We start from the raw sequence: 14,370 nt of genomic DNA on the forward strand, positions 1-14,370 counted from the left end.
ATGCACTTGGTCATTTTTGCCTTATAGTTAAACATACGTACCCTGTCCCAATCCAAATGGTATTTTCCAATATTGATATAATCGATTTATTTCATTTTGAAAGGTTTTTATAATATAGGTTGATACCTTTAATAACACAATCCTGTTGGATCTTAGGAATATGAATCTATCATCGGTTAAGTTGATTAGTCGTTACTCCCCTATCATTTTAGTGAAACACCGGTGCCTTGTTTAGCCTTAAAGTATTAAACCATAACGTTGATACACCAGGGCTTCCAGACACACACAATCAAAATATATAGGCTACTTTCATCCTGACAATTTATTTCACAAATACTGACAAAATTATTTAGTGCTCAATGCAACTATACTTCACTGAGCTGTTCAGCTATAGAACTGTTTAAAAAAGCTGTGTACAGATGTATTCTCCAGGACCTGTCCAGTAAACAGATTTTGGTAGATGTTGCCTTTAATGAAAGGTCACACAATAGTTATAGTGTGTAACTGCCTGTTTATCTGAGGGGCTGCGTATAATAACAGCTTATGGAGCAGACATATCATAAAGCTCATGTTTCATTTGCTTGGTCTGAATATGTCTGGCGTGAACGATGCCTCCCGACTTTCATGAGAAAACAAAAATCCATTTATATGGACGATGCAGGCTTTTTGCATACCGGTACACAAAAAACAAATCAGGAAAAGCATGGTGAAGTGTAAAAAAAACTTTGTAAATTAATCAAAATAATTATAATATTGTGAACGACATTTTTCTCAGGCCAAGAATTTCAAATATTGTCATGCATTGTCAAGTGTATGAATTTAATTTATCAAGGTCCAAATGATCGATAGCATTTCACATATTGATGAGGTGTATAAACTTCTCAGAGGTTCGATACCACATCCCTTTGTAATCGATTAACCTCTCCCTGGAGTTCAGGCCAACCTTAGATTTATATGAACCTACAGTAATAAATCCACTTGTACATCATTTAGTGTCTTTGGGGATTTGCATTGCATTCCTGTCCAGAAAGAGTTGTCTATCCTAAACTTACAATTTTTTTTTTTTTACAATTTCAGAAATCCAAACAACATCAGATTTTTTTTTTTAAAGTGTTTGTTTTTTCTTTGTATGTAAAGCGGTAGCCATTGCTCCTCCGTGTGGTAATGCAGAGAAATGGTTAATCCAAAGAAACTGTGGTTTTGACACCATTTGGCTCTCTGGTTTGGAGCGTTAACCTCATCAATCTTGCTGCTAAACGGAGAGCACTCAATAGGATACTGTATCGACACGCTCTGAACTCCATTGTTCACTGGAACTGAGCACTCAGCAGGTTAGGGGGCTGAGTGTCTCCTTGGATCAATGCAAGAGTTGTTAGCACACAACAGCATCCAGAGCAGTCAGAGGGCAGCTGTGGCTCTGTCTGCACCTCTTGCATTATCTCAACTCATTTAAAACAACTCCTTGAGCCTCTGAGTGTTGACCCTTCTCCATGTTTTTCTTCACCACGACACTGAGCAGTTATATTTTACATGAAACATGAGTCCTGCAGAGGCATCACACTAAGTCTGGCTTTCAGATAACTTGGTGAGGCGTCCTGGGATTTGCATAAAAAAGGTCACGGCCGATTCAGGAAGAGAATGGCATGGATGAAGGGCTGGTCCTTCCTCTTCTCGGTGAGATAACATGTGTATGGCCTGTATCAGGTAACAATCTGATGTTGTTTTTGATGCTTACAGTCCCACTCTGATCATTTTTTTAATCTATTTTAAAAGCGTTCCTACTGGTCTTTTGATTACTAATATGCCATTTTTAGGCAAAAACACAAACCTTGTGTTGTTTTCTAGGACATAGTTTCTGCAGAGCAGCAGGAGTTCATTGGGGCGGTGTAAGCCTGCCCTCATTTCTTGCATTTTAGCATTTTTGTTTATTTTTACTGGTTTTACTTCCTTTTTCTGTCCTTTAACCCTTGTGCTATCCTAGGCACTTTAACATTGGGAGTTGGGTCATCTAGACCCCACAAGACAGTGCACTGAACCTTTTTTCTTCAATGATTTGTGATCTTCACTGGTGTCCATGGATTACATGAAATCTTTCCACCTTTATCCACCTTTGTCATGGTAGGGAGAACACGTCAATGTAAGATAGCACAAGGGATATTATACATTACAGCAACTCAACAAAGCCATTCTTGAGTTAAAAGTACTGTGGTACAGATTAAATAGGGTTATTCCTGTTTCTTCTGCAAGCTTTACTTCAATCAACCTTTTACACCGATTTATGTTTAGCTTGATCATATTTCTTTTTCAATAAAAATCTAATTAAGCCTCATTTACTTGTCTAAAATTGTTAGCATGTAGCACATAGAGCTGCTTTGAGGCTTCTCAGGAAAAATCAATGGTTACCTATTTGCTATGTTCTTGTAGCAGGGGCAGTGAAAGTAAAAGAGCATGGGTCACCTCCACATGACTGTCCTCTCTAAAAGCAGCTCCAACTCTGAGCAGCTGCTGAACATTGGCTCCTTCCTGGTGAAAATGAGAACATTTGACAAGTCAAGGTCACCAGGGGGCTTCAATCGCAGGGCCCAGTGAACGCAGCAAAGTCATAAAGCACTTTGTCATCACGCGCTATATAAACTCTTAACAGTCAAGTGGGATCACCCCCCCCCCCCCCCTGCCTTGTGTGGCCCTGTGTCACTTGATTTTCTCCTGGCGCTGTTTCAAACCCAAATGGAGTGTGTGGATGCAGGACGGCTGTCATGCATAAGGCTTAAAGGCATCGTTTTCATTTTACGTCCCTTATCGATGAGTGAGAAAAGTTACTAATAAGGTGAAATTACATAATTTAGCAGTTGGCCGGCACTAAGGTCAGAGATAGATAATAGGTTGCAGTATTTTCTTTTATGAGCAATCCAATTATGAACCTTCAGAGGCATAGACGCTACAAGATGGGGATGCAAAAATGTAGACAAAAACAAAGCCTTTGTCCTGAGTCTTTGGACTGATTTAATTCTCCAAGGAGAGGTCTGCCAGCCTGCTGAGAAACCGTGGCAACAGGTGCATTTTTTGTCGACATTTGTGTAAATTAGACTAATTATAGTGACTAATTGTGCAACACCTGAAGTATGCTAGAGATCAAGCATTGAAAAAGCTTGGAGTTGGGGAGAAAAAACAAAAAGACGTGTTGGGCCCAGTTCCATCTTTATAATAACATTTTGCACTCACATTGAGGCTGGTATTAATAAAACAGGTGTTCTACTTTAAACAGTATTTTTTTAACATTTGGTTAAAACAGGAGATGGAAGCTTCCTTGCTGTGCACTTATTTAAAGCACTGGTCTTTTTTTGTAGCAGATGCTGGGTGTTTTTGTTTTCCATTAACAAAAAAAGGAAATTTGACACACACACATATTACCCAAATTGTTTTTTTAATGTCTTGATACCACACAAATGGGTAAAAAGTCAGAAATTTATGATTTTAATGCTGTCAGGGCACCAGACAAATCCTAAACCTCATGCCTCATTTTGATCAAGTGAGGACCTCAAACAAAAGTCAAGAGTAAAGAGGCAGCGAGGATATCCTCTACCGCCAGCTACAAAGAAAAGGGAAACATCCTGAAGAGGCTGCTAAAGAGAAGGAACTTAGTCTGATTCATCAAAACATTTTTCCCTGCTGATATAAACATCAGGCCACCTGATGAGATGGAAGCTTGGGATTTCAAGTGGCACAACGGGTCAACCATCACTCAAACACCTTGGACTGACTGTTGTATGCTGAGAGAAGCAAAAAAACAGCGAGGCTTCAGGCTAGAGGACATCAGAGAAGTTGCAATGAACTGCTAGTCGAATGCTTCTAGAAACAAAAGATTCAATACTATTAAGACAAATCTGTTTAACCATCAAGGAATTACAGTGTCATGCTATGTTCACATAGGATTCGGAAATTCGGGTTCAAGTGGCCACCTTCAAAGAAAAGTCTATGCGTGTACCGAATGCGCATTTCAGGTTTTTGCATTTAAAATTCTCACGATCACACGTTGCTACACAGGTTTTAAAGTCATTTTTCAGGCTCTACGCACAAATATGCAGCCAGTGAAAGTTTTACCAGTTGAACTTTGACCAATCAGGAAAGCAACACACATCATGTAATGACAAAGCAGGTATTAATGTTAGGCTGATCATGACGGCACAAAGCAATGAGACCACCATCTTAATGCAAAATCTCCAAAGAACTTCCTGAGAAGATGGTCACCAGAGTCTTTGGAACTCAATGGCAGGATGGAAAGAAATCTTCAGGGGGTCCGCACGAACAGCCTGGAGTGGTGTATTTGTAGGGGGAGTTGAATTTTAGGTTTAGGTTCTATTCCAAAACAGGTAAAGTCTGTGTATGTGTGCTTTAACCACAAACTGAAATCAGCTGAGATTTTTGGTAAACCACAAAAGTAACCCCAAATACCTACAACCAACTCTAAGATCAATATTGTAAGAAACTAATCATTACTATTTATTTATCTGTTTATACCGTTGTTACTCCCTTGCTGCTGGAGGGTACAAACATTCGGCCCCTCAACTGGTCTAAGTTATGATGGGCAGAGAAGAATGACTTCTGAAAAAGAGCCAGTGCATTCACTGACCTTGTCTTTCCAAAGTGGTATTGGATTGTCACAGGGAAATCCAATCCCTGTTTTGATGCCCTCAGAGAGAGCAGACCCAAGTAAGATTTAAAAAAAAACAAAAAAAGAAATCCCCAAATCCTTCTGTGGATGCCAAAAGTCTTGTTTTGGAGGGTCTGCAGTACTCAGAATTCTTTTGGTAACAGAAACCCTTGCAGAATGATGGAAATTTTCTATTATTAGCATCAACAGAATCTTCCCGTCCTTTGCCTCTTCCATGCTACAAATATCACATTGCTCATATATTCCATATTAAATTACTGAGTTTTAACAGCACTGGTGTGCAGGATCTGTTATCAACAACCATAATATGGAAGATTAGCGCACACACGATTCCCACCTGTTGTCCTGCTCCGTTTTATGAAGGTCACAGCTGTGATACTGAAACCGCTCTTTTCAAAGATCATCATCAGGTTCACATGAGTATGGCCACAACAGAGTCGGTTACATCCATACAATCATTTCAATACCTGAAACCCTTTTAAATTCCTAATTTTTCTTAAAAATAGAGCCTGAAGTGGATTCTGAAAGACCATTTAACAAACAGTAGCATGTAAACTCCCGGTAATGGCGAACCAACCAGACATTGCAGTGGTGGATAAAGAACAGAGTGCTGTGGCGCTGGAGGAGGCAGTACCAAGTGATGGTAACATCAGGAAGAAGGAACGTGAGAAAGAGCAAAAAGAGCGCTTACTGTGCAGTATGCAATCAAAGGTCCTCTGTGACGGCTCAGCAGAAACTATTCTTAAAACTATTTAAAAACTTTCTTTGCCCCAAAAATTTGTTCTTTAAGAATTAACTTTTAAACATAATTTATTTTAGGTTAGCTTGTTACATGCCATAAAAATGCTCTCTTCAAACAAGATTTTCCACTAGCTCATATTAAATAAACGAATGTTTTAGATCAGAAGAGATAACTGCAGATAAACTTTGACCAAATTAGTAGCATTTTTGGAATTGTGATGTGTGACAATAACATGAGACTTTATTTGTGACAGTAAATTTACTGCAGTTTTTTTTTTGAGCAAATAGGTCCTTCCTATCTTAGTCACCTGTTCCGCTTTGAGTCAAATAGGATCAGATCATTGACCTGTTCCCATAAATTACAAACCAATGCTTTTGCTCTAACCCTAACACTTCTGAAAAAGTCAGAAATGAGTTCATAAGTTGTGCTTCCTGTCTCATGCTTTCATGTACAGTGGAGAAAATAAGTTTTTGATCCCTTGCTGATTTGGCAGATTTAAAGAGAAATTAACAGTCGGCCATCTTCATGCTAGGTTCACGATAGATAGAAAATAATGAAAATCAAGAATTTATAGAAATTTATTTGTATTTCATTGAGGGAAATAAGTATTTGAACCTAGTATTCATTAAGGTTCACACAGACCAGCTAGACTCCCCTGATTAACCGGTCACCTGAATTGAAGACACCTGTTTGAACTACTTACCTGTAGAAATGACACCTGTCCACAGAATCAGTCAGTCACAATCCAAATATTCCAACATGGGAAAGACTAAAGAGCTTTTAGTGGATTTAAGGAAGAAATAGACCTGCATAAGACCAGAATGGGCTACAAAACCATCATCAAGAAGCTGGCGGTAAAGGTAACAACTGTTGGTGTATTTGTGCCAAAATACAAGAACATGACCATCAATGCACCTGTAGGTCTGGGGCTCCAAACAAGATCTCTCCTGGTGGGGATTCCATGATTATGAGAACAGTGAGAAATAAAAACAACACAGCAGTGTTTGGGAGACGGTGGTGTGGTCAGATGAGAGCAAATATAGCCCTTTGGCATCAACCCAACTCTTTGTGTTTGGAGGAAAAGGAAAGCTGTCTATGAACCCAAGAACACCATCCCCACTGTTAAGCATGGAGGTCGGAACATCATGCTTTGGAGGTGTTTTTCTCTGTAGGGCTACTGCACTGTGTAGATGGGAGGATGGGCGGAGCCATGTACTGTCAAATCCTGTGTGAGATCCTCTTTCCCTCCAGGAGGCTTATTAGGGGTGGTGAATGGGTCTTCCAACAGGATAATGACCCAAAACATACAGCCAAGGAAACTAAGGGATGAGTGAAGAAGAAGCGTATCAAGGTCCTGGAGTGGCCCAGCCAGTCTCCGGACCTTAATCCTATAGAAAACCTAGAAAGAGAGTGAAAGCTCGGAGTTGCCAAGCAACAGCCATGACATTTTACTGATTTAGAAGTCATTTGCAAAGAAGAATGGACCAAAATTCCTGATATGTGCAGAAACCTGATCATCACCTACCAGAAACGTCTGGCCTCTGTGCTGCTAATAAAGGTTTTGTCATTAAGTATACTAACTCTTTCCGGCCAGAAGGTTCAAATACTTATTTCCCTCAATGAAACGCAAATAAATGTATATAATTTCTTTAACGTTGATTGGTTTTCTTTCACTCACTGTTCAAATGAACCCACCATTACGATGACAGGCTGTCAGTTTCTATTTAAGTGGGCAAACCTACAAAATCAGCAAAGGATCAAATACTTATTTCCTCCGCTGCAGTTGTCCCATTCTTCATCCTACTGAGACTGTGCGGCTCAGAATAAGAGGGATTTATTGGGTTCGATTAATGCAGGTGCATGAGTGCACTGAATACTTTTTTAACATCCTTATATGTGCAAACAGACAACCCTCTTTTAGCCACTTCATCATCATTTTCTTCCCGGGAAATTACAGCTGAAAGGCTTTCATGTTATTAACATAAATATGAGTCACGCGGCGCCGGTGCCAGAGTCAAGCGGTTTTACAGCTCTGTCGAACGCCGTCTGTTCTATGTTCCAGCCGTCATTGCGCGGCAGAAACACCATGTAGGACCGTTTCGGCTTATTGTCAGCCAATATGCCAGGCTTTTTCCCTGAAAGAAAATGATCCCATTCCCCTCGGACTCGCGTCAAATTAAGCAAATTTACAGCTTAGCACTTAGGAACTTCTCCTTTTGCCAAGAAAGCAGCAGCGGCAGCAGCAGGCCTCAGCTGCCAGTGAGCGGAGCTGTTTTGTGGCAACTCAAATGGAATGAGAATCACTCTGGCTTTGGAGAAACAGATGACTATTTTACGGCAAGCTCTCTCCGGCACAGCTATGGAGAGCTCTTGTCCAATTCTGAAGCGATCTACTTGAAGGGTAATGACCATGTGGCTTCAAGAGCCTGGATCAAGCTTTTTAAACACTTTATTCTGGTTCCTACTTGCTGTTTGCTCTGCCGGCAAACTTGTGTTTAACTCTGGAGATGACTAATCTACAGCAATAGGCAAACTTGAGGCAAAGTAAAACAAACAGAACACAATGTTTGGTATTTCTTAGTAAACATTTATGTAACTGAGATGACAGGAGGCTCATTTTTCACAAGCTGTTTAAAGAGCCTCAGCTCTAATCTTTTCACTGGATTCTGTTTGTGTTTGCAGAATGAACAGTGCCTGTTTACCAAATAACATCTTGCGTGCTGCCCTGCACACTTTGTGTGAAAATGAACAACTCAAACTGAGCACTAGAAGTGATAGTAGAGACGCCTTCGTTTCCAGCACCAAAACCAGCGGTAGTTTGGTTCACAACGGTCTCTTCGCATCTCGTGGTCAGAGACGAAGCCTCAGCGGCTTTGCATTTCCAGTCATCCCTAAGCATTTCAAATGTATCAAGCGCTGCTATTTGTGGCATCATCCAAGGAATCACTAGTTCTGTGGTGGAATCGGTGAGTTGTTGGCTGTCAAGCCTTCTGAAAAGGGCTCGCCCATCAAACGGCATCGCTTTTTGTGTCGATATGGTGAATTAATTCTGTGTTTTGTCTAAAGACAAGCCCTGACCTAAAGTTGGATGTATAAAACAACAAGGAATCAAGCTTTTCAGAGAAAAACAATAAAAGTTCCACGCGTCATTACCGCTGTGATCAAATCAGCAGTTTCCAGGTGGTGTGTTTTAATTATCCCTGTGAACCTTTTAGAGTTTGGTCCAGTTTTTCTGGTTTGTGACGCTGTTGTCTAGTTATAGGAACTGAATGTTCTTGCAGAAACTGGGAGAAAACAAATCTGTGTAATCTGTACATCTGTATCTAATATGTGTGGAAAATGTTGAATTTCTAGATGGGATCAGAAAAAAATGGGGAAAAAAAGTTACAAAACAGCAATAACAATGTCTGGTTTTAAAATAGTCTAAGCATTTTAACTTTTTGTTTCCCATCTACACAAGATTTCCCTGCTATGTGTTTGTTTCTGGTTGCTCAGTATCTAAGCCGTGATACTTTGATATCCAAATATACATGTCAACAATATCTCAGACCTGATTCAAAAAACAAAAAAAATCAAGAGCAGCAGCACATTTAAATATAGCCACAGAAGGCAAAACCACATGTATTTGAGGACCTGCATCCAATGAGGTCTTGTTAATAGTAAATTGGATGAGTGTGTATCCAATTCTCCATTTCCTCTGAGGTGTCTCAGCAGCAACAGCTGCTACCAATGGCAAAGGTTGATTTTTTTTCCCTCACACAGCCACCTTATCTGCACTGTGACTGAGGTCTTTCCCAAATAAGCTCATACACATGCAAAAATAGATAAATGAACATCTATTGCAAAAGGGCACCGGATTTAAAGGGAGGTCTAACCGGAGTGAAGTGCTGAAAGAGATGAGAGACACATATCATCCAAAACTGTTGAACTATAAATGGTTCCTCTGAAGAAGTAAAATGAATGATGCAGACGTGTCATATACACCCAACACGTTTTATGCTGCATACGTATGGGATCCATCAAGAAAAAGCTACTCTTATTGCAAATAAATCACACAAGAGAGGCTGTGCATTTTATGCAAAAGGTTTTTTCTTCTCGTCTTTAGTGATAGGAACCTCCTCTGTCGTGGATTATTTAAACATTAACTCCTTCACATGAGATGGTAAACTGGCAGAAGAGTGTGTGCACCTGTTACTGGAGCAGAGGAACAGTGGAAACAGGAGACATTGAAATGAATGACTTTGTGCTCGTCCACCTTCCTGTCTTTAACTGCTTTAACTGATTTACCTTAATGTATTTTTTGCAGTATAAGTTGTTGTTGTTTTTTGCATAGTTTGCCTGGGGGTGACTGTACAAGAGAACTGGACAGAGCAAGTGTGATGTCATAGATAATGAACCAAATAAAGTCAGTCCAGTCACCATTTCTCCGTGATATGGTCGTTATTATGTTGGAACCAGACATGGTGAGGAAGCACTGATTAGTCCGAGCCGGTAGAGTCTTCATTTCTATAGCAACCACTCTCTCCAATCAGAGGTAAACATGTTAGAAGACCACACCCCTTCCCCTGAAAGCGGGCTTGGGAGAATCTGTCAATCAAACGCTTTGAATGTTTGACGTGACACCACCTATTTTTGTTGAGGCATCTGATTGGTCAGTTTAAATCTTAAGTGTCTTACGCAAAAATATCAAACAAAAAATTTGGATTAAGGATTGTTCTGTCAAATAAAATGACTGAGAAATAGCTGATTAATTCTCAATAGAAGTCTTTAGGATTTTGGCTTTTTGGGACCAAAGGATACTCCTTATTTGTAACACAAGGAGGGAGGGGTCACTTAGTCCAGTTCACATGTGCAGTCAATGGGTGTGACTTCCCATGTTTCATGTAGAAAATTAAGCATTGATGTCTTATGGTAGCGCAAATGTTCAGTCTGTTATTATTATCCATTCTGTTATGATTTTCCTTTCAAGATGAAATGTCCCATTCTTGTTCCCGTATTTTTTTTAACCCTTGTGCTATCTTAGATGACCCCACCCTTGCATTGACATGTGATTCCTACCATGACAAAGGTGGATAAAGGTGGAAAGATTTCATGTAATCCATGGACACCAGTGAGGTTCACAAATCATTGAAGAAAAAAGGATCAGGGCACTGTCTAGTGGGTCTAGATGACCCAACTCCCAATGTTAAAGTGCCTAGGATAGCACAAGGGTTAAAATACATTTCTCCCAAAAGTGCTACTTACTGTATACTCCAATACAACTCATCTATAATTTTTTTTTCTTTATGCATCTTTTGGCTGCTGTGGCTTAAACTCCGGAGCGATTTATAGTCCAGAAAATATAGGTATTTTCTTAAGTCTTAACAAGATGTCAACAGAGACTTTGTGTTTCTTTACCTGCTTCCTCTCCTGTTAGTGCTGAAGTTAAAGCGAGTTTTTCTTTTAAATTGTTGCCTTTTAACCCTTGTGCTATCCTAGGCACTTTAATGTACCGAGCTGGGTCATCTAGACCCACTAGACAGTGCCCTGAACCTTTTTTCCTCAATGATTTGTGATCTTCACTGGTGTCCATGGATTACATGAAATCTTTCCATCTTTATCCACCTTTGTCATGGTAGGAATAACACGTCAATGTAAGGGTGGGGTCATCTAAGGGTTAAGGCTGATTATCCATTTTTTAAAATCACTTAACAATTGAGTCAGTCTGGCTGTTTAAACAGATTTTAGCCTCTGGACCTGGCCTCAAAGTGACTGACAGCAAAAAGGCTTTTGCATGAAGCAGCTCTTAAAACTCTTTGCATTTGTAACTGAAGTTTTCTTTTACGCCATTCACTGCTGTGAACGCTGCTCCTCTGGCTTTCTATTATTTTGCTAGATTCATGATCTGACTTTTTTTCTTTTTTTCATCTGACTCGCTTTGTCTTCATCATGTCATCTCATGATACATGCATGCTCTTTTTCAGACAGTTGTATTCCCACCACCTATCACTCATAACTATCACTCACTCAAGCAACAACTGCATCTAAAGCAGGTATAAAGGTCCTTTCTTTTTCTTTGAGTTATGTAAAAGTGGGTAGCTTTGAGGAAATGATGGGAATACCCAAATCTGAAGCATAATGCAGCATTACTATTCTGTGAGTTTGTCTTTTTTAGTACACCAAGATTGTGTTTGTGTCATTTTCATTCCTGTATTTTTACAAGGAATGTAAACAAGAAAAATTAAATTAAATTAAAACTAAAATAAAAATAAAAGACAAAAATAAAAGTAAAAAGTATTTATGCATTTTTACTATCCAAACTAAAATGCTTTAGTCATTACATTTTTTTAACCCTTGTGCTATCTTAGATGACCCCACCCTTGCATTGACGTGTTCTCCCTACCATGACAAAGGTGGATAAAGGTGGAAAGATTTCATGTAATCCATGGAAACCTGTGTCATTGTGTTTGTTCTAAATACTCCCGTAAGGTGACCTTGATTAAAACGTCCACGAATAAAAGTATGATAACTTTTTAGATTTTATAAATAGCTGTCAAATTGTCAATCGGGAAGTACCGTAAAAAGGCTTGTTAGACAGAAAAATAGTTACTTGACTGTGTGCAACTGCTACAAAGCTTAATCAGCATGGGGCTTCCGGGAGCAAGAGCCCTAGGGCCCTAGGCCATAGGGGCCTGCAAGCCAAGGAGGAGCCCAATCTAAAATCTGACTTTATAACACCTTTTTCATTTATTTTATTCATCTTCTAAACTCGTTTTGTCCCTTTCGGGGTCACAGGGCTGCCAGAGCCTATCCCAGCCACTCGTGGGCAAAGGCAGGGGACATCCTGGACAGGGCGTCAGTCTGTCACAGGGCAGAACACCTTATGTCACTGAATATATAATAGTTTTATAAAATTCACAAAAAAGTTGAAGCTTTTTCCTAAACTGTCCTTCATGTCTGTGAAGGAAAACTATGACAAAACACAAAAAAAGTATTTCTCTTCTTTCAGAGTACAACTAGGAAATAACCAGAGTGCTCTGTAACATTTTAGCATTAATGCTATTAAGACCATTTATGATCAGTGTTTAGTTTAGTTATTTAACCAATGTTGCTTTGAGTTTTTAGATTATTTAAAGCTTAAAATAAAAAAAATTACACCAGATTTGTCATGATGTGCATCTGAAGTTCTCTTCGACAAATTTCACTTCATCACTTGCATGATGTGAGGTGGACTGCTTGAGTCTTTCCAGCATTTACAGGGGTTTAGTTGAAATGTTGAGTTTTTGTGGGTGTTTTCTGTTTCTCTATAGTTGCTGTCTGTTTCTTGCTAAGCAATTCAGTCAGATCATCACTGAAATCAACAGTGCTCCCTTACAATATCACTAGAAGGTTTTCAAGTTTTAGAGCTCATTCAAAAGAGTCATTAAGCTCATTTTAACTATTTCTTGCCACATTTACAGCATTTGTCTTAGTTTTTGAGACATATAAGAAATGTCAGAAAAATGGCTGGATAAAGGGTGCTACAGACAGAAAACTGACAAAACCAAAAGCTGCTGCAAGAGCTAAAAGAGGGGAGTTTTGTGAAGCAGTTTTTGACATGGCCGTGTAGCATAAACCAAAATGATAGATATATGATAACTGTATGCTGCAAGTACTCGCATGAGAGGTACTCTGCTGCAGTTTTGCAGATTTGCAAACAGTTGTAGCCTGTACGCCAGTCAATGTTCCACATCCAAAAGCGATCACTTCATTAGTCAGGAACAAAGTAATCAATAAAGAGGCCATTCCTACATTTCAACAGTTTTAGACCCATTCAGTAGGAATTTAACAGAAAAAAGCAGACATGCTTTTTCTGAAGTCTGTTATGTGCTGTGCTGCATTTGATAAGATTCCAGATTCAATTTTATATATTAAAAGCCTATTTTGTCTCGTCTCTATTTTGTCTGTGTTGTGATCTCGTATAAATCACAAAATTTCATTTGATTCAGTTACTTCTATCTACTGCACGTTTGAGAAGAAGCAGGCGCAGCGATCTGATTGCAGAAAATCAGTCGGCTGGAAAAAGTCCAGGCAGACTGGCTGCTTTTGTGAGATGTTAGTGAAGCTGAGAGATCAGAAGGGATTTAAATCTAGAAGTAGGTTGGTGACACAAATTTAGTACATTTGTTTTTATTTACAACCCCTAAAAGCACAGTAAATGTGTTGTGTATGTTGTGCATGCCATTTAATGAGGCAGCTGGCATTCAAGCAATTTCCTTCCAGGGTATACCTATCTATCTATAACCTATATAACCCTTGTGCCATTCTAAGCACTTTAACATTAGGAGTTGGGTCATCTAGACCCACTAGACAGTGCGCTGAACCTTTTTTCTTCAATGATTTGTGATCTTCACTGGTTTATATGGATTACATGAAATCTTTCCACCTTTATCCACCTTTGTCATGGTAGGGAGAACACGTCAATGCAAGGGTGGGGTCATCTAAGATAGCACAAGGGCTATATTGATTGCATATATACATGAATTCATATAAAAGCATGTATAGGTTGTAAAAAGAAGTGACAGTTTTAGGCTTCGCTTAGTTTATTTTTTGTTGCTCTTGCTTGCATTTTAATTTGTGCTATGTAAGATTATCAAATTTTTTGTCCCAGAAGAATTGTGGGATCAATTCCACAAACGAAACAAACATGTTGCTCCAAAATACTCTAAATAGAGATAAAGCAGTGTCATTTTAAAGTTGGTTATTTTTTTTACATAATGTATAATTTTATAAGTATCAATGGAACAGATATAGTTCAAATTGTAGAGAAAACCTGGTTCCTGCCGTTCACTGAACTACTGTCTCCCAGCAGCACCACATTCTGTCTAAACAGTTATAAACTAGAATAAACTAGTTTACAGTCTTTATTTTCATTCAATAAATATATATTTTGGTAGACATTGATACATTTGCCCTTTGGAAATATTGGTTTTGAACA

The sequence above is a fragment of the Oryzias latipes genome, chromosome 7 (assembly GCF_002234675.1).
Source record: "Oryzias latipes chromosome 7, ASM223467v1".
Taxonomy (NCBI): Eukaryota; Metazoa; Chordata; class Actinopteri; order Beloniformes; family Adrianichthyidae; genus Oryzias; species Oryzias latipes.